The sequence below is a fragment of the Chrysemys picta genome, chromosome 4 (assembly GCF_011386835.1).
Source record: "Chrysemys picta bellii isolate R12L10 chromosome 4, ASM1138683v2, whole genome shotgun sequence".
NCBI lineage: Eukaryota > Metazoa > Chordata > Testudines > Emydidae > Chrysemys > Chrysemys picta.
In genome coordinates, this window is record NC_088794.1 from 145,652,137 (window position 1) to 145,672,585 (window position 20,449).

General features: G+C 48.8%; 2 long non-coding RNA genes across 2 annotated transcripts; both read right to left on the reverse strand.

Moving 5' to 3' along the window:
• Positions 1–356: 356 nt before the first annotated feature.
• LOC135983230 (uncharacterized) lies at positions 357–11,340 on the reverse strand. The gene is made up of 3 exons (XR_010600829.1): positions 11,203–11,340; positions 6,407–6,628; positions 357–1,600 (listed from the first exon to the last, which is right to left on the reverse strand). It is a non-coding gene; the product is annotated as an uncharacterized LOC135983230 (long non-coding RNA).
• A 2,120-nt stretch (positions 11,341–13,460) lies between these two features.
• On the reverse strand, positions 13,461–16,868 carry LOC135983231 (uncharacterized). Its single transcript, XR_010600830.1, has 3 exons — positions 16,640–16,868; positions 15,288–15,360; positions 13,461–13,685 (listed from the first exon to the last, which is right to left on the reverse strand). It is a non-coding gene; the product is annotated as an uncharacterized LOC135983231 (long non-coding RNA).
• Between the last annotated feature and the right edge of the window lie 3,581 nt (positions 16,869–20,449).

Consider the following 20,449-nt stretch of genomic DNA (forward strand, 5'->3'; position numbering starts at 1 on the left):
GGGAAGGGGTTGGAATGGGGGTGGGGCAGGGGTGGAGTCGGGGCAGGGCTGGGGGGCGTGAGAACCCACCGCCGCCCGAGATAAGTTGGCACCTGTGTGTGCCCACCTTCCCATGCAGCACATTCAGAACTCTTTTCCATGTCCCCCCAAAACTCTATCCGCACAGTCCTTTCCACCTTCCAGTACTTCTCAGTTTCCCATTCACTCCACCCCCTCGGACAACTTTCAAAATGATAGCTGGACCTACACACAGCTCTGAAAGTCAGCCCTTCCCTGGTACCTCCCTTCCCACCAAGTGTATTTGTGTGTGTGTGTGTGTGTGTGTGTGTGTTGTTTTTTGTGCAATAAAAGCAAAGTTTTTGAATGGTAACTAATCTTTATTTGTGTCCTACAAATTGAGACAGCAGGCACTACCAAGACATACACAGGCAGTTGAATCATTTGCTTACTGGAATTTAAAGCCCCAAATTTCACAATTGCTTCCTAGGAAAACTAGATGTAATGGAACATTGCAGTATCAATCACAGATATATATGTTACTGGCGCTCATTTTCATAGTGTTACCTCAAAGCCTCCTTGATTTGAATTGCTTCCCTCTGGGCCCCTCTGATCGCCCTGGTATCTGGCTGCTCAAAATCAGCTGCCAGATGGTCTGCCTCAGCAATCCACCCCTGAGCAAACCTTTCACCCTTAGCTTCACAAATATTATGCAACATACAACACGCGGCTATGACCATTGGGATATTATCCTCACTGAGGTCTAACCTTCCATAGAGGCATCACCAGCGTGTTTTTAATCTGCCAAAGGCACATTCTATGGTCATCAGCCTGTTGTTGAACTGCTGCTTACATCTATCCAGGTTTCCTGCATAAGGTTTCATGAGCCATGGCTGTCAGGGGTACGTGAGGTCTCCCAGGATCACTATGGGCATTTCAACTACCTCCACTGTAATCTTTTGGTCTGGAAAGAAAGTCTCTGCTTGGAGCTTTCTATACAGCCCTATGTTCCTGAAGATGCCTGCACCGTGCACCTTCCCTGACCACCCCATGTTGATGTCAGTGAAACTCCCACGGTGATCCACAAGCACCTGCAACGCCCTGGAGGAATACCCCTTCCTATTGATGTACTCCATTGCAAAGTGGTCTGGTGCCAAAATTGGAATGTGTGTGCCAACTATCGCCCCTCCACAGTTAGGGAAACCCATTTCTGCAAAGCCATCCACTATTTCACGCACATTTCCGAGTCACGGTCCTTCATAACAGGATGCAATGAATTGCCCTGCACACTTGCATTAACGCAGCCCCAACAGTCGACTTCCCGACTCCAAGCTGATTTGCGACCGACCGGCAGCAGTCTGGAGTCGCCAGCTTCCACACTGCAATTACCACATGCTTCTCTACCGATAGGCAGCTCTCATTCTGGTGTCCTTGCGCCACAGTGCTGGGACAAGCTCTGCACACAGTTCCAAGAAGGTGGTTTTCCACATGCAAAAGTTCTGTAGCCATGGCTCGTCGTCCCACACCTGCATGACGATACGATCCCACCATTCAATGCTTGTTTTCCGAGCCCAAAAGCGATGGTCCAACATGTGCAGCTGTTCTGTGAATGCCAAAAGAAATCTAAAGTTGCTTCTATCCGTATTACACACAATGTCAAGCAACTGGGAGTCTTGTTCAGCTAGGAACGTCATGATTAACTGCGCTGCCATTCGCAATGTGTTAATGACAGTTATCAGAGCATAGGAGAGCAGTGCTGGATCCATCCCTTCTCAAAGACACTGGGGTGCACAGCAAACAAAGGCCATTGAAAAATGCTGCGGAAGAAAGCCACAAGCCCATGGAATGCTGGGACGGAAAACAATGCATCATGGGACATTGAGTCCGGTCCCAAGATGCGCTGCAATCCGCTCTGCTTTCCCACAAGACCTCGCGGCAGAGGGTGTCCAGCTGCACTGTGAAATAGGTACCCAGGGTGCATTGCTCACACTGTCGATGATAGTGCCCCAACTGTGGACGCGCTCTGCCGACAGAGGAAGCGATTGTGAACATGCAATACTGATTTTTATTTTATTGCTTTTTGAGTGACAACATAACTTTTGTCGACAAAACTCTGTAGTGTAGACAAGGCCTTAGCTCGGAACCCAATCTTTTGGGTTAGCTACTTCTTTTGGGCGTTTAAAAAACAAAAACAAAAAATCTGTTCCTAATTGTGAGGGCCCAGCTCCTTTGAAAAATCTGGCCCGCAGTTTGAGAAAACCCACTAGCTCACCATACAAGTTGCTTTGAGTAGAAAGACTGAACTGTCCCTCCAGCCCCCAAACCCAGACATTCTGTCAGATGGAGCCGTGTAGAGGTTGTGAGTCTTGGGTCTGACTCACGTGGCCCTGAACATTACAGAGCAGCGGTTCTTCTGCCACGCAGCCACCGTGCCAACGGAGGAAATGGACAGTGATTCGCGGTAATTGAATGAAATAAAGTACTGCACAGCAATTTTAAATATTTTCATTCACAGATAAATGAGGCTTTAATTAAACGGTGTCAGCTAATATACTGCCCATAGATACAGTAATTGCTTTCTTTAAGAGGCAGCACAGGAATATCTCCACTTAATAATCATGCTCATTTAACCCAGCGGATGTATAAACAGCCAGGCTGCTTGGGTCAGCCCTGGTAAGGGCAAAATAAAAATTCGCTTTTCTCCCCTGAGAGCTGCATGTTTTTTTCCCCATCACTTTGGGCCCAATCCCCACTGGCAGGATTGGGCTTTCCTCCTTTTCTGGACCACACTAAGGGCCCTCCCCTTGCCACGCAGAGGATCAGGCCCTGGGTAAACTCTAGCTACATTAAGGATCCTTGGTCTTTGCTCAGGGCATGCAAGGGAAAGGTGGGCTCCCTGCACCCTCCTCTCCAAGCCCCTGAACATCTATGCAAGGGTAAGGCCCTTAGTGGTGGCTTTAGTGCCTGCAGCCCTTCTTAAACGGGTAAAGGCTCAATCCCACAGCCACTGAAGTCAAAGGGGTTAGTGGTGTAGCCCACTCACTTCCTCAGCAAACCAGGGAGCTTGGGAGGGACTGCATCTCTTCAATCCTCCTCCCTCCAAGTCTCCCCAACTCTGGGCAGTGCCTCTATGACACAGTCTAGTCCTAAAGAGGCAGCCCCCCCCCCTCAATTTACTTATAGTCACTCAACTTCCATTAAGCGAATGTTGATTTCAGCTGGAAAGCTGAGCCCCCTCTGCCTTCAGGAAAATAAAAACAGTCACTGCTCTGCAACCCTGCGACATGTTGTTGAAGGCCCAACACATCTGATTTCAGACATCTTCCTTGCCCCACCCCTCCCAGGTGGAGATCTCCAAGCTGTGAGTCCTCCTCTCCTTTCTTTGGTGAGCAGGGAAATGGTGAACAATGCTGACCTTTAAAGCAATATTACTGGAATCTGAGCTAGCACCCATTGAAGGGCATGGGAAAGTTCAAACTTCAGAGCTATTGTTTCAGGCTCTCTTCAAACTCAGGTCAAGGCTACCCTACAACTTTTTCTTGCATGGCTGCGTGAGTCAGGGGTGTGCCAAGATGTAACTTGTGACCACCATAGCTGGTGACCACCACATATGATCCTGGAGTATGCCACTATGGAGGGCTTTTGCCAGAATGAGCTGCGGCCGCACTAGGAGCGCTTTGCTGGGACAATACACCAGTGTAGCAACACCAGCATAGCCTTCCAAGTGTGGACCAGGCCTCAGGCTGTGAAGGTTTTCCTCGCAACAAAAGAACTAGATACTTTATTTTATTTTTTTTAATGAAAGCTGAGACTGAAGAACAATTGAGAGGTCTGTTTGGGCCCCTGGCTAGTCCTTTGTGCCCCTCAGGGAGCAGTAACGCACTCCGTGAGAAACACTGCATTGGAGTGATTGTTCGAGTTTGTGCAAGTCTTAGCCAAAATAAAATATCCTTTTGCTAGGAGCTATAGGAGTTTATCACCTCTGCTGTATTGCTGTATGGTGGATATGAAGAACAGCTCTCACTAGTTAATTTTGATAGAGCTCACATTTTTCTTGCTCTACAACATACTTGCATATTTTAACTTCTATCTTCTTTTCAGCTCCTAAAAAGAGACTTTATTTCAGCTTTGGCTGCTGTTTCTCATTTCTCATTCAGGTCAGATGAAACAATTAAGCATTATTCTTATTTAAAAAAAACTTCTACCCACTAATAGAAGAAAGACGGGATTTCAAGAAACTCTTCAGTGCTAGGGCACCAAACAGTTTTACAAAGCATCTACAAAGACTTGATTTTATAAGCGCATTATTTTTATATTCAGGGCAATGCCAAACAACAAAATACCCAGACTAAATTGGCCTACTATACAAAATGTTATATCAAAATGTTATAGCAAAACACAAATGATAATAGAGACAACATAAAACCTTTGCCTGTTGTACAGATTAGGAGAAAAAACAGAATAGAATCGAATGTCTGAAATATTCCTCTTTAAGGCCCAGATTCAGGAAAGCACTTAAGCATGTCCTTAACTTTAAGTTAAGCAAAAAGCCCTGATAGAACTTAAGTCATACATATGTGAGGTGTAGTCTCCAAAAATATGTGTAGAATAATAGTTAGTGAAAATACTTAGCCCTTATGTGGTATAGATCTCCAAGTACATTACACAAAGATGGGCAAGTGGCATTTTCTCCAGTTTACAGGTGGAGAAGTTAAGAGAGAGAATGGCTGTGTCAGGGGTACCCTGAAGGTACACGGAGGTCTTCCAGGGGGTACGTCAACTCATCTAGATATTTGCCTAGTTTTACAACAGGCTACATAAAAAGTACTAATGAAGTCAGTACAAACTAAAATTTCATACAATGACTTGTTTATACTGCTCTATGTACGATACACTGAAATGTAAGTACAATATATTCCCGTTGATTTATTTTATAATTAGATGGTAAAAAGGAAGCAATTTTTCAGTAATAGTGTGCTGTGACACTTTTGTATTTTTATGTCTGACTTTGTAAGCAAGTAGTTTTTAAGTGAGGTGAAACTTGGGGGTACACAAGACAAGTCAGACTCCTGAAAGGGGTACAGTAGTCTGGAAAGATTGAGAGCCACTGGGTTAGTGACATGCACAAAATCACACATTGTGTTGCCAACTTGCAATTTTATTACAACACTTGGTGTTTTTCTTAAAAGCCCCAACTCCTGGAGTCAGGTGACTACGAGAAAAAATCTCAGTTTTCATTAAAAAAAAAAAAGTTTCTAGCCCTCTTGGTTACAGAGCTTGGGGAAAAAAAAAAACCAACATTATTGTTAGGCCACTCATTATATTTTGAGACCCGACAATGCTTTTTGAACACTTGGGGTTGGCAATGTTGCATGGAGTCAGTTGTGAACGGAATGCAGGTGAGGGTCATAAGCCCATTTTACAGATGGGTTAAACAGAGGCACAGGGAGATAGATTTGTCCAAGGTCAAGCAAGTCAGCTTCAAAGCCAGGAGTACAACTCTGGGCTTATGAATTCTGGGCCTGCCCTATGTGCTGCCCCTAGTATTACATGTTCCAGTGTGGAACATTATGGGATGCATACTGTAACTAGAGATAGGCTCAAGTTATAAAACATTGTTTTTAGATCTGGGCTCTGAGCAAGGCTTGTGGTGGAAAGGGTACAGAAGTGGTTGTGCAGCCCCTGTATTCTGGAATCAGCCAGGGACCACAGCTGTCCTCAGTGTAACTTAGAGCAGCCTCAGGGATTGCTTTGTTGCAATGGCTTCCTATGGACCATTCCAGAGTCCCAGAATAGCCAGAGCACAGGGTGTTCCAGCCACAACTCCTTCCCCCGAAATGCCCCTCCCAACCTCATCTCCAGTGTGACTCTATGTAAGGGACTGCAAGTGGTCAGGAAGCAGTGTAGGGCTGTTCTATGGGCTCCGTGCTGCCCCAGAAATCCCCCTTGTACGCTGACAGAATCAGCATACTGGGCCACAGCCGATTCTAGAGGCAAGATGCTAGATTTAGATCCCCAAATTTCAAGGGATTTAGGGTCCAGGGCATTTGCCTCAGCCTAGTCAGGGTCCATTTTCAAAATCTGGATTCAGGTTCTGTCTGCAAATGCTCACAAAGCATAGGGTGTTCGTGTAACCCCCACACCTCCTGGGTGGGGTGCTCTGTCCTCGCTAGCGGCACCAAGACCACGTAGAGGTTAATGAGTCTGCTACAGCCTTAGCTAAGGGTCCTGTGGCTTTTAGCTCATGCAGTAGCAGCTCATGCATTTAGCTCCAGAGGTCCCAGGTTTGATCCTGCCTGCGGAAGACCGGGGCTATCGGTGTTACACTCGGATAACTAACTGTGACCTTTACCATCGCCTTTCATCGTGAGCCACACAAAGGCTATTCCCCACTTGCCCCTGCTCTTACCTCTCTCCTTGCCACCCAGACATGCTGTAGCCAGTAGGATCCCAGCACAGTTGAATTACAAAAAAAAAAAAAAAAAGGATACATGGCTCAGTGGACATCAGTTTGTTACAAGCATTCTGCATCGTAGGCTGGGAAGAAGCCCAGATCAGTCATCAAGAGTGGGAACCCCATAGGTGACTGACCATCTGCACACCTCCACGCAGCTGTTCCGTTTGCACTGACCTGAGGAGATCAGCAGAGTATTAGGGAAATTAACAAGAAAGAAAGAGCATTGGCCCAACAATCCTAATCAACCGCAAAGCCACATGGCTATGGAATGCTAGTGGTGTGATCCACCTACATTGTCTGAACGAATCACATTGAAACACCCTGGTAGCCAAGCCAGGGAGCTGCAGGAGGGTCATGTTGTGGTTCACCTCAGAGAAGCAGGCAACCAACACGGTACCCTGAGAAGCGCTAGTACAGGATGGCAACTTTATGTATGCTTGCAGGCCTCAGTTAACAACAGCCCAAATCTAACGCACACAGGGATAAATGAAGCTTGTTCTAATCTAATCAAAGAGCCGGGTTACAGGATTTAATTTGGCTGAATTCTCAGCATTCTCCTGCCTACGCTCTCAGACACCCACCAAGAAACGGCAGCAGTCACAGTCCAGCCCCGAAAACCCACTGGGATTACAGCCATTCCCTGCAAGTAGGCAAACAAATCCTCTGCAGCTCACATACATTTCACATTAAACACAGTGTATCGAATTAAAAACGCCGTCATTAAGTTAATGGTTTTCCCAGGCTCGCAGTTGAGACCAGAGCATAGATCCATCTCTTTAAGCATATCAGCTGGTGTTTATTGGAGAGCTCGTTTAGCTATTATGCAGCACATGAGATACTTTGGCTTACTCTTTAAACAGTAAGTGACCAATTAAGAAGGGAGGCGGTGACTAATGAAATAATTTAACTAGAACCAAATACAAGGAAGGGCACTAACTCAGACATATTTATAATCTCAGTGTTGTGGCGTGACCTTTGCTTTTATCTTATATTAGTTTGGTAAATTGGATATAAAATTACAGTTACCCAAATAGTCCAGCTGTGTAATACTGTTGGCTCTGATTTTTGAGGAGTGGCTGCCTGGTAAAGAATTCTTTCATTATGGAAATAAGACCCCCATTTTTACTGAGGACAGTGATTTAACCATTGGAGAAATCTACCTACGCCATTAAAAGGAACAAAAGGAAAACAAATCTATTTGTTTAAAAAGTGTGGGAGGCAAAAGTTTTCTTGAAGCAGGATTGAAAGCGGATACCATTAGCGGCGTATTGGTCTTTCAGATCTTTATCCATGACATGAGAACAAAATGACTGGATCTAGACAAACCTTCTGAGTCTCATAGCAACAAAGAATATATGTTTTTTTCCGGAAATATGAGGCAAATCAGCACTTGAGTGCATCACTTGTGACTTTTTTGTTTCATGTGTTGTGTATGTTGCTGAACAACCGCTGAAAATACACTACTTTAAAAGATATTTGTAATTCATTACAGCAGTCCAAAAATGTCAAAGGGCTGCTTTGGTTAAATAATAATAATAACACCCAGCTTTCATATAGAACGTCTCATCAGGAGACCTCAAAGCACTTTACAAAGAAGGTCAGTATCATTAGCCCCGTTTTACAGATGGGGAAACCGAGGCACAGAGAGGGGCAGTGACTTGCCATGGGCACCCAGTGACCAAGCCAGGAATAGAACCCTGGTCTCCCGAGTCAGAGTCCAGTACTCGATACACTGGAAAGATAAACTGGCAAGAACACCTAAGGGAAAAAATTCAAAAGTGCTCAGGTGACTTAGGAGCCTAGGTCCCATTTTCAAAGTGACTCAGGCACCTATCAGTCTAAGCTCCATTGAAAGTCAAGCTCTTACATGTTTACATTAGTAAATTTACTATAACTTCATTGCCACGGTTCCATAACAACATTCTAGGAAAGGTGCCTTGAACAGGGACAGCAGGTTTGTAGAAATTTTGGTGGTGCCCAGAATGCCCAAACTCCCCCCTCACTGGCCTACGGCTCTGGAAGGGAGTTTGGGTGAGGGGAGGAAGTCTGGGGCGCAGGCACCGGGCTGGGGCAGAGGAAGGGGGGAGGGGTGCAAGCTCTGGGACGGAGTTTGGGTGTAGGCTCTGGGCTGGGGGTGGAGGGTACGGTGCTTACCTGAGGCTCCTTGGCTGGGCAGACTGGGGGGGCCTCCACGCAGGGCCGGCTCCAGGCACCAGCCTACCAAGCTTGTGCTTGGGGCGGCACCTGGAGGGGGGCGGCGCGGTGCGGCGCTCCAGTTCCGGCCGCCGGGGAGAGCGGGGCCACGGTCGGGGCTCGCCGCCGGGGAGAGCGGAACCCCGGCCGGGGCTCGCCGCCCTCCCCCCGGCACTCTGGCCGCCGGGGAGAGTGGAGCCCTGGCCGGGCACTCCGCCCTCCCCTGGGCACTCTGGCCGCCGGGGAGAGCGGAGCCCCGGCTGGGGAGAGCGGAGCCCTGGCCGGGGCACTCCGCCCTCCTCCCAGGGCTCCGGCCGCGCTCCAGCCACCCTCCCCCCCGGCGCCTTCCCCCCGGCCGCCGGGGAGAGCGGAGCCCCGGCCGGGGCTCACCGCCCTCCCCCGGGACTCCGGCTGCCCTCCCCCCCCCCCCCCCCCCCGGCGCCCTCCCCTGCCGCGCGGGGGGGGGGGGGGGGCGCGGCGGCCAGAGGCTTTTTTGCCTGGGGCAGCAAAAAAGCCAGAGCCGGCCCTGCCTCCACGTGCTGCTACCCCCAGGCACTGTCCCCGCAGCTTCCTATTGGCCGCTGGGGCGCTTGGGGCGGGAGCAGCGGGGGTAGACTCCCCCTGCCCAGGGGCCGCAGGGAGGGGCTGGCAGCCACATGGAGCGAGGAGGCAGGAAGCCGCTCAGCTCCGCTGCACTGTGCTGCTAGTGGTTGGTGGGGGCCCTGGGCTGTTTTAAATGCCCAGGGAACGCGTGGGGGAGCGCCCGGGGGCGGAAGGCGGGGCTGAGGGAGAGATCCGGCCTCAAACATTGCTGGAGCCAGGCCCAGGCCAGGAATATTCCTGGTGCCCAGGCACCATGGGCCCATACAACTCGCCATCTATGGCCTTGAGAAATGAATCCCTGTCTACCTTTCAGTCCATAGCATCCACAGAAAGAAGCCTCTGATCTGCTACAGATCATTTCCTAGAAGACAATCTCTCACCATCACCAAATCTTTGCAATCAACAGGGTATTTGGATCTTGTTTATTTCATTTCTCCACTATTCCCTCCCCCCACGCCCCCCCGATGGCCATTTTACAATAGCAATCCAACAGCAAGAATGCTGTACAAAACTTCTTACATATGTAAGACTAGACTGGTGCTAGCTCTGGAACGGAAAGGGACCAGGTCATGGGTGGTCTGGCCTAGCAGTCACAGCTGCACAGGCATCCACAAGTCAAGGGCAGCCACGAGGCAGTAGTCAGCAAGCAGGGATCAGCATAATTGCTAGAGCTGGGATCAATATGCAAGAGTCAGGGTCAGTCAGGCCAGGGTTGGAGACCAGAGCTGGAATCAGGAGGCAAGGGGCAGGCTGGGGTCAGAGCCAGAGATCAGAAAGCAAGGTGAGGTCTGGAGTCACGGCAAGCCAGAAGTCTGCCTGGCTGCCAAGATAACTTCCTGAGTCACCATCCAGAATTAAATAGTGAGCATGGGCCAATCAGAAGTGGGATTGCAGGATGCTGTAGGTCTAGACCCTTTGGGCTGGTCTTCCTGTGGCACCTAAGCTCCTCAGTGCTCCTTGGGGGAAGAGCGGGGGGGGCTTTGTATGGCCTCCTGGTGGTATCTCAGCTGGCTCCCTATGAGAACATGCCACATAGGGAACATATCTGCAATCTGAGGAGAATGGACTCAGGGATTAATCAGGCTCTTCATACGGTACTGGATGGGTACCTGGGGTCAATGCTCTGCTATAGACTCCCTGTGTTACCATGAGCAAGTCACCAAATCTCATTCCATAGTGATAAAACCAGGCTAATAGTACCCCTGACCAGCCAACAAAATGGGTCTTCAGATGCTTCTACAGGGAAAGCTCTTAGTCTACAGGCAATCCCCTTCAATTGGCTGCCCTGCCTTCTTTTCCCGCCTCCTGGGGAAGGGCAGCCAGTCAGAAGTGCTGCATGTGCTATGGGATAGATAGCCTGTTTGCTCTGCAGAGATGGCAGGCAGAGCTCTCCCCCACTCCTTAGGAGCTGACATGTTTTTCACAGGAGGGGGAGGGGATGCACAATTATTGCAGCAGCTCGGCTCTGTGAAAGGGAGGGCGGGAAAGCAGCACCTGAGCCAGTTTTCCAAAGGGGAGGTTGAAGAAGTGACCATCAGGCTGAAGCTCACCCCGCTGCAGGGCACTTGCATGGGACCTTATGCACTCTTAAGTCACAGACTGCCTGCTGGCTGGCACACAGGGGGGCACTGGCAGAAGAACAGGTTTGGTTCCACCACACAAGGAGTCAGGACAGATTTTAGGAGAGCTGCCACAGAGATGTGCAGCATGAAGCTCAGTCCCTGAGTGGGTCACTACATGCCAGCAAACCAGGGATCATTCCCCACCCCCGCATGCAGCATTTCTTCCTCAGACATCGCCCCACCACCCACCCCAGCTATGCAGGCTATGTGCTAGAGTTCACAGGACTTAAGGCCTACATAGGCTCTCTTCTGGGCACTTCAACCAGCATGAATACAGAATCCACACGATGTTTCTGTAGGAAAGTCCTATCCACCCATCTAGGTTCTTACCTGTCTCTCGTCATTACGCTGGAGGTGCTCAATACCGACCGCACCCAAGTGCCGTGGTCCTCCCATGTTCCCACTGTACAGGAAATGTGATGATTTCCTTGCTGCTTGGCCAGATCTGCGATGAAGTCTCTGTGGGAAACACGACAAGACGTCAAATGGAAAAGACAAAATGTGGCTGTATAATTAGGTGGCAGCACATGTCCTGACAGATAATTACAGTGATAAAGCATGCCATATGCTTGGCTTTCTATGTAAATCTTCCTAGGCCAGCATCGCTACAGAGTATTTTATAACATACGCTCGTCCCTTATGTTTGCTCCATTACTACCGTTCGTTGCCAAGTTCCAAATGTTTAACACAATTAACCTCTGACCTTTCACTGAAAAGCTTCAGTATGTTCAAAATAAAGCCAGCACCAGTGGCCCGTCCCCCAGCAGATACTCCTCCAGTGTCTGGTCCAGGGCACAGAGACCCTCCAGACGAGCCGGATTAAAACTCAACCTGCTCAGACACATGCATGCGAAGCAGCCGGCCAGTGGATGCAGGGTAATCACCCCTTTATTTTCAGGCCCTGAGGGCACTAAGAGCAGGTGCAGCTACATGTGTCAAATAAACAAAGTTCAGCTCAACTCCCTGCTGTCCTATAGTGTCTTCTGCCCTTGCCCCACTTCTCTGTCCGTCTCGGGGAGGCTGCCCTTTGCAGCATGTGGGAGAGGATCCCGAACGCCCCCGCACACAGCCCAGGCCTTCCGGGACTAGGAAGCCCATGATTTTTCCTGTGTTCGTGCTGGAATATTCTGAAAGATCGTGGTGCAGATTGTGACTGGCTCCTGCATGCTGTGGAGAAGAGGGGGCTGGTAGGGAGCAAAGATCCTCCCCTGACCTGTGCACTGACCATGGACAAGCGCAGTTCCTGGGCTTGGGGGAAGTGCAGGAACTGCTCTCTCTGTGTGGCCCCCACCCTGAGCACAGATCATTACCAAGTGGGTGGGGAAAGGCAGGGAGGAGGCGCAGTCCCAGCCCTGCTCTATGCCCCCTCCACACTGACCCACAGAGCTGGCCAGGAATGGAGTGGAGATGAGCAGGCTGTTCCGGGTCCTGCAGCGTGCACACGCCCCCGGAGCTCCCTAAAGACCTGCCTTACCCAGCACAGTCCTTCATGGAGCGCCCCCTTGGGCAGAGGAAACCCCTCCCTAGAGAGAGGAAGGGTCTCCTTGGTGCAGGCATTGAATTGGGACTCAGGAGATGTGGGTTCAGTTCCCAGCTGGGGCACAGAGGCTGTGTGACCTGAAGGGAGTCCCATCGTCTATCTGGGCTCAGTTATTCACCTGCCAAACACTTATATACAGTCTGTACTTACGTGGCCCCGGAACCACAGTGTCACAAAATCGTATCCTCCCAGCACCCGTGTGAGTCAGAGAAGGGCTGTTATCCCCGCTGGGCAGATGGCCGACCAAGGCACCAAGCGAGTAAGGCTACACGCTGGGAAGAGTCACTCCCAACTCAGGTAGACATACAAGCACTAGCATGGGAGTGGCCAGGTGCATACCTGGGGAGGAGGTGGGGATTGTGTTCTGGCTGCTAGCCCAAGCCATCACTATGTCCTTGCACCCACACACAGTCATTGCTAGATGCTACCTTGGGAAGAGCTAGTGTGTGTACGTCAACCAGCACTGGGAGTCACAACTCCCAGCTGCAGTGTAGATGTGGACCCTAAGTCAGCGTTTCTCAAGCTTTTCGATACTGGCTTGCCGCCTTCCTCATGGACTCATAGACTGTGTCAGGGAGATCTCAGGGACCGGCACCTGTCCGGTCATTGAGAAACGCTGCCCTAAGTGACTTGCCCAAGATCACATAAGAAGCATGTAACAGAGCAGGGAATAGAACCTGGGTCTAATAAATTGTAGGCTAGCGCCCTGGCCACTGGGCCAACTTTCCACCCCTCCTTTGGGCCATCTTGTCCTTTTACATTGCAAGCTCTTTGGGGCAGGGACTATATATTTCTATGTGGATGTGCAATACCCAGCGCAACGGGACTCTGAGCTCAGTGGGGTGGGGTGGGGCAGGTTACTGTAATACAAATTATAAATAGATAATACCACCAGCAGGATCAGGGAGGTGCCATTCTGCACTGTGCCCCATACAGGGCTGTAGTTAAATGACCCAGGATACGACCCGCAGAAGAGCTCTATGTGGCTTGAAAGCTTGTCCCTCTCACCAACAGAAGTTGGTCCAATACAAGATATCACCTCACCCACCTTGCCTCTCACATTCTAGCCCTGCATTTTGAATTCTTCCCTCCTCTTAAATACAGTGTAGCCGCCTCGGGGAACTCGCTTCTCAACCTGTTTCAAATTAAGAGACCCGACGCTCAGAGAGATTTTCTGAACTGTTGTCCTCCGGCGCGTTCCTTTTCTTCCAGGGACGTGGCGCGACCCGTCTTTCCCCTCACCAAGTGCTCAAAGAAAAAGAACACGAGGCTCCTGTGAACGTGGAGAACAAGAGCAGGGTTTTGAGCAACTCCTTTTTGACGAGATTGAGTAAAAGAGCAGCCATACAAGACCCCAAAGGCATTCTATATATCTATGCAGTAGCTGCCTGCAGCACTACAGTAGCCTCGAGCCAAGTAACATACAACAAGCCTATGATTGAACCAATTATTATCCGCTCTCATTCCCATCTCCGGCTCACAAACTTCGCCTCATCTTTGACCGGGTGCTGTCATTCCGCCGTATCCAGTCGCCTGCTACGTCCTGTCACATCTTTCTCTCTTGCCCAGGTCTTGGTCATTATACGCTCCTCCTCTCCCCTCCTTCAGTCCGCCCAGAATGTACGGCCCAGCCACCTTTGGGTAGGTCGACACTGCGATAAAAAACCCCACGGCACTGAGGCTCGCAGGACTAAAAACTACAGTGTACACGCTTGGGCGTGGGCCCGGGCTCTGAGACCCACCCTATCACGGGCTCTGAGACCCACCTCACTGCAATTTTATAGCCCCGCAGCCCGAGCCCAAGTCAGCTGACTCCGGCCAGCTGCAGCCATGTCACGGCTCTGTTATCGCAGCGTAGACATACCCTTCCTCCACCATTACACCATCCGTCTCCTGAATCCCGGCATTAGCTTAGTGCATCACATTCAAGCCTCCCACTCGGCCCTTCATGGGGCCTACATAACCTTGAAAGACAAGCAGCGAAGAGGAGATCGTGTACAATTCAGAATAGCAGCAAGAACGAGAGCAAACCTGCCCCGTCCAAACTCCAGTGCTGCAATCCGAGGCGGGACCGCAGCGCAAGTAGACATATCGATGCTAGTTTTACCCACGCTAGCACAGCTAGAAATAGCAGTGTAGACGCAGCAGTGTAGATGCAGATGTAGACGCACACAGGGTGGCCTGGGTGCATTTTCGCATTGCTAGCCCATGCTGAACCCCGTGTTGCCACATTGTCCCTGCTATTTTTAGCTATGCAAGCACAAGTAAAGCTAGCGCGGGTATGTCTACTCACACCACAGACTGCAGTTTAGACACACCCTCGGAGGGCTGGAAGAGCAGAAGACCTGTCTAGTGGAGAATAGAAGAGGCTTGTAGGAGGACAAAGCTAACATATACTTACTCCTACCTTGAGTGCAGGGGACAGGGCCGGCTCTAGGATTTTTGCCGCCCAAAGCAAAAACAATTTTGGCCGCCCCTCCCCCCCGGTTCTTTAATTACTCCACCCCCGGCCCCGCCTCAACTCTGCCCCTTCCCCAAATCCCCAGCCCTGCCTCCTCCCCCCAGGCTCTCAAGTCTGGGAGGGAGGGGGAGCAGCAGCGCGCGAAACGGCTGTTTCGCGCGCCGCAGCCACTCGGGATCTCCCCCTCCCTCCCAGGTTTGAGAGCCTGGGAGGGAGGGCGAGTAGCGGCGCGCGAATCAGCTGTTTCGCGCGCCGTGGCAGCAGCAGCGGAGGTGAGCTAGGGCGGCTGGAGCACATTTTTAGGGGCGGCATTCTGGCGCCGGCCATGCCGCCCCTAAAAATGTGCCGCCCCAAGCACCAGCTTGTTTTGCTGGTGCCCAGAGCCAGCCCTGGCAGGGGACTAGACTAGATCACCTCTCAAGGTCCCTTCTATGAACATCCAGAGTGGAGCTGGGTGACTAACAGGTTCCTCAGTTCGCTGGCAATTCTGGAAAAAAAAAAAAAAAAACAGGGAAAAAATTGTTTCAGGTTTAACCAAAATTTCTTTTGGTGAATCAAAAAGTACAACCCACACACACATCAAAAAACCCCACATTTTGGGGTCAATTGAAACGTTTAATTTAGATGTTCAGCATTTTTTAACATTTCTGATTTTTTTACATGAAATTGAAGAAAACCATGAATCACACAGAATTTTTTGAACCAAACAATTTGAAGCATTTTGTTTCAAAAATGTCAAAATGAAATGTTTTGGATTTTATCAGGATTTTTTTGTTGTTGTTGTTAAGATTTTTTTTTTTGACTGAGACAATTTGATGAAATGGACACAAACTCGCAGAATGTTTCAGTGAAACCGAATCAGCATTTTTCACTGAAAAAAGTTGTGTGTGAAAAATGTCGCCCAGCAATAATCCAGAACGCCAGTCTGATGTGATTTAGGAATTCTTCCCCCACCATGCACAGTTCCTAACATCATGTCCCCCAGGAGGGGGCCAGCAGAAGCAATGCAGGAGTGGTGTGCTTTGCTACAGGACAAACAGACTGGGTATTTCACAGTGTGGTAACTTTTTAGAATAAAATTAATATTGCCACATAATTCTCTGTGCACTGCAGACGTTAGTACAGTTGTGCCTCAGAAACTGGAGAGCCTGGCTGCATAATTTAGGTCTGAAGTGGCACATCTGGTAGTAAACAGGACTTAGGTTTAGTGATCTGGATCCTCAGATGGTGTCAACTGGTGTAGCTCCATTGGCCTCAGTAAATCTATGCCTGTTTATACCAGCTGAGGATCTGGCCTGGTATCTAGTATCTTAGGGTTTTGTTCTGGGATCTATCAGTGTATATCTGAACATTTTCCGGGTTAAATGATTGCCATGGCAAGGTCCTTTGTGGACTTCATGAACTTAATACTGATAGTGGCGTGTTATTCTTTACTAAGCCATTGAGCATCCATTTTTCCTCCCATTTGTTCCAACAAAACAGCTGCAACCCTCCTCCCCTTTAACAAATTTCAAGGAGAAAAATATATTGTTGTGCTAAACCCAGGCACGCCAAATTTCTGCCTGAAGCTGCTTCAAAATGACAGAGTGAAACAATGCAGCCAAAAGTGACTCTTAACTAGAGCGCTGTGAAAGTGACACTACAATTTATCATGTATCTACAGAGGAGATCAAGAGAAGACTAATCTGTATGCTTGGTGTTTTGTCTTCTTCTATTGCCTCCCTCACCCCCTCGAAATCAAACAACAAAACATGTTGTTTACTTACAATTAATTGGCATCTTTTAGCCATCTGTCATCCTCGCATCCCTCTAATGCTCGCCAAGAGTCTAACTGGGTCCTGGAGGGAGCTGTAACCTTTTGTGGTTCAAACTGATACGGCTGTATCTTACTCAAAGAAAGCAATATCTAAATCCTCCAATGCAGCCTTGAAGTCACATTCATAAGGAACATAAGCCAGAACTGATTTGTCATGTCTCCTCACCGAGCAATAAGGGACGGATTATCTCACTAACATGCTAATTCTCACAGAACGCGCCGAGCAAAACAGGATGTTAAGATCCAGGATGAGTGTTTGAAAGAGGAAACATGGATAGCTCCTGGGATTGGTTATTGGATGTTTTGCCTTTCATCTCTAGCTCAACCAGCTCAAATTCAGGAGTGAACAAATTCATCAGCTGCCCCTTATTTTAGAACCAAATATGTCTTTGAGCACACACAAGAATGCTCCTTCCACGATAGTATACCCGGCACATGCTGACAATTCTCTTGTGTACCCTCTGTTTGCATCATTGTCCTGCCTCTGGGTCCCAGAGGGTTGACAGGTACGTTGCTAATCAAATATTACAAGTTCAGTGGCTAGAAGAAGCGAGCTGATGGTTTCAGTTTGATTCCACATCACAAAAACCACCGCCACAGTCGGTATCCGTGTTAATAGTCTCAGCAAAGAAACTAAGGATACAGTGAACTTGGAGCAGCAATCACCCGCTCATCACCAGAGATAATCCTTCCACATCAGGGTTGAGCTTGTGGCTGGGGCAATGTGTTGCTGCTAACTGACCATTCTAAAACCTGCATGGTAAGGGAGACGGGGCTTGAGCCATGCAGATTCAGAGTGGATCCCTTGTGTCCTGGACCACACAGAATCAGAGGAATGTAGGACTGGAAGGGACTTTGATAGGCCATCTAGTCCAGTCCCCTGCACACAAGGCAGGACTAAGTATTTCTAGACCATCCCTTACTTGAAATTAGACGAAGGTTTCTAATCATCTGAGGAGTGAAGTTCTGGAATAGCCTTCCAAGGGGAGCAGTAGAGGCAAAAGACATATCTGGCTTCAATACTGAGCTTGATAAGTTTATGGAAGGGATGGTATGATGGGATAGCCTAATTTTGGCAATTAATTGATCTTTGACTATTAGCGGTAAATATGCCCAATGGCCTGTGATGGGATGTTAGATGGGGTGGGATCTGAGTTACTACAAAGAATTCTTTCCTGGGTGTCTGGCTGGTGAGTCTTGCCCACATGCTCAGGGTTTAGCTGATCACCATATTTGGGGACGGGAAGGAATTTTCCTCCAGGGCAGATTAGCAGAGGCCCTGGGGGGTTTTCGCCTTCCTCTGCAGCATGGAGCACGGGTCACTTGCTGGAGGATTCTCTGCACCTTGAAGTCTTTAAACCATGATTTGAGGACTTCAGTAGCTCAGACATAGGTCAGGGATTTGTTACAGGAGTGGGTGGGTGAGATTCTGTGGCCTGCGGTGTGGAGGAGGTCAGACTAGAAGATCACAATGGTCCCTTCTGACCTTAAAGTTTATGAGTCTATGAGGTGTTTGTCTAACCTGCTCTTAAAAACCTCCAGTGATGGAGATTCCACAACCTCCCCAGGCAATTTGTGCCAGTGCTTAACCACCCTGACAGTTAAGTTTTTCCTAATGTCCAACCTAAACCGCCCTTGCTGCAAATTAAGCCCATTACTTCTTGTCCTATCCTCAGAGGTTAAGGAGAACCATTTTTCTTCCTCCTCCTTGTAACAACCCTTTACATACTTGAAAACTGTTGTCATGTCCCCTCTCAGTCTTCTCTTCTCCAGACTAAACAAACCCTATTTTTTCAATCTTCCCTCATATGTCCTGTTTCCTAGACTTTTAACCATTTTTGTTGCTCCCTCTGGAATTTCTCTAATTTGTCCAAATCTTTCCCAAAGTGTGGTGCCCAGAACTGGACACAGTAGTCCAGCTGAGGCCTTATCAGTGCTGTGTAAAGTAGAAAAATTATTTCTTGTGTCTTGCTTACAACACTCCTACTAAAACACCCCAGAATGATGTTTGCTTTTTTGCAACAGTGTTACACTATTGACTCATATTTAACTTGTGGTCCACTATGCCCCCCAGATCCCTTTCCGCAGTACTCCTTCCTAGGCAGTCATTTCCCATTTTGTATGTGTGCAACTGATTGTTCCTTCCTAAGTGGAATACTTTATATTTGTCCTTATTGAATTTCATCCTATTTACTTCAGACCATTTCTCCAGTTTGTCCAGATCATTTTGAATTATAATCCTATCCTCCAAAGCCCTTGCAACTCCTCCCAGCTTGGTATCGTCCGCAAATTTGATAAGTGTGTTCTCCATGCCGTTATCCAAATCATTGATGAAGATATTGAACAGCACCAGACCCAGGGCAGATCTTTGCGGCACCCCACTCGATATGCTCTTCCAGCTTGATTGTGACCCATTGATAATTACTCTGAGTACCATTTGCCAAGCAGTTGTGCAATCACCTGATAATAGGTTTGTCCATCCCCTTGCATTGAGGACTAAGCCACAGGATTCCACTTATAAATCTACTATTGGCATTCGCTGTCCTCCTCTGGCTCTACCTCTCCTTGGGCTCAGCAATCGCTTCCCTACGGCTGAGTATTCATCTATTTATCTTGAGTGCTAGCGAAAAACCTATTGCCACGGTACTAAGCACAGATATTGTTCCACTTAGGAATTTACATGGATAGTAACATTCAGAAGAAAATCGTCTCCCACACTCCTGAGCAACGGGCAGGACTGATATCACCCTGTTGATTTAGTCTGTTCTGTTACTGTTTTTCCCACGTTGTGGTTCAGACATAAAGTTACTTGCTGCAAGTTATCTAAAAATTTGAACCAAGGAGAAGGTCTGGTTGGGGGGTTCTGCAGGTCTTATCCTTAGCTGCTTGGGCTGGCGTTGGTGCTTGCAGGAGGGAAGCCACACACCACTGGAGAAGGAAATGCATGACAAGAATATTTTTGTTACAGTAGCTTTGTTTCAAGTTTCTATAGCTACCAGAGGCTGGTGGGTGTCAGGAAATGCTGCTGAGACACAACACACCATTTTTAGGTGGAAATGGAGGAAATGCAACCCGTCAGAGAGGCTATTTATCTACTTATGTCTAGCATCAAGTATTTCTCTCCCTTCTCCTCTAGTGAGTTGTCCATTTCCTGGCTGGATATGCACGTGTTATGGTTGTGCTATTGTAACACATACCAACACTGTGCATTCAGATCACAAGGCTGGATCCAGCCTGGCTTTCACTCGGTTTTGTATTTTAATGGCTAATAATCCCAATATCCACCACACAGGCTGGCTTCAGATACGAGCAATGCCACTGAGTGCTTGGAGCCCTGCACTTTTGGGGCCTCGCAATCCAGTGCTGTCTTGGGAACTCGCCCTCAGCCTCCTGGCAGCAGAAATGGCAAAGGAGGCAACTCACTGTCCAATGGTTCTTTCTCTTGTCATGGTCTCTTCAGCGGTTTGGTCTTGGTTGTGGCCCCACAAATCAGATGTGGAATCTGGGGGTGTTTCTCCCTGCAGTCTGGAAGAAGAATAGCATCAAGGCTAGGCAAGTAAATAACTAAATATTTGTGCTCAGCTTCCATGCTCATTTTTGAGAGCCAACTTGCGTTGTGCCTTTTGCTTGCAGCTCATCAGTGATTCGTTCCATGGGAAAACTCTGGGGGTGGGGGTTTTAAAAGCACTCCGTGCTGGCCTGACATGGCTCCCTTAGCAGTTAATGGTGACTCTGCCCTTGGCTTCCCTGGGAGCAGAGT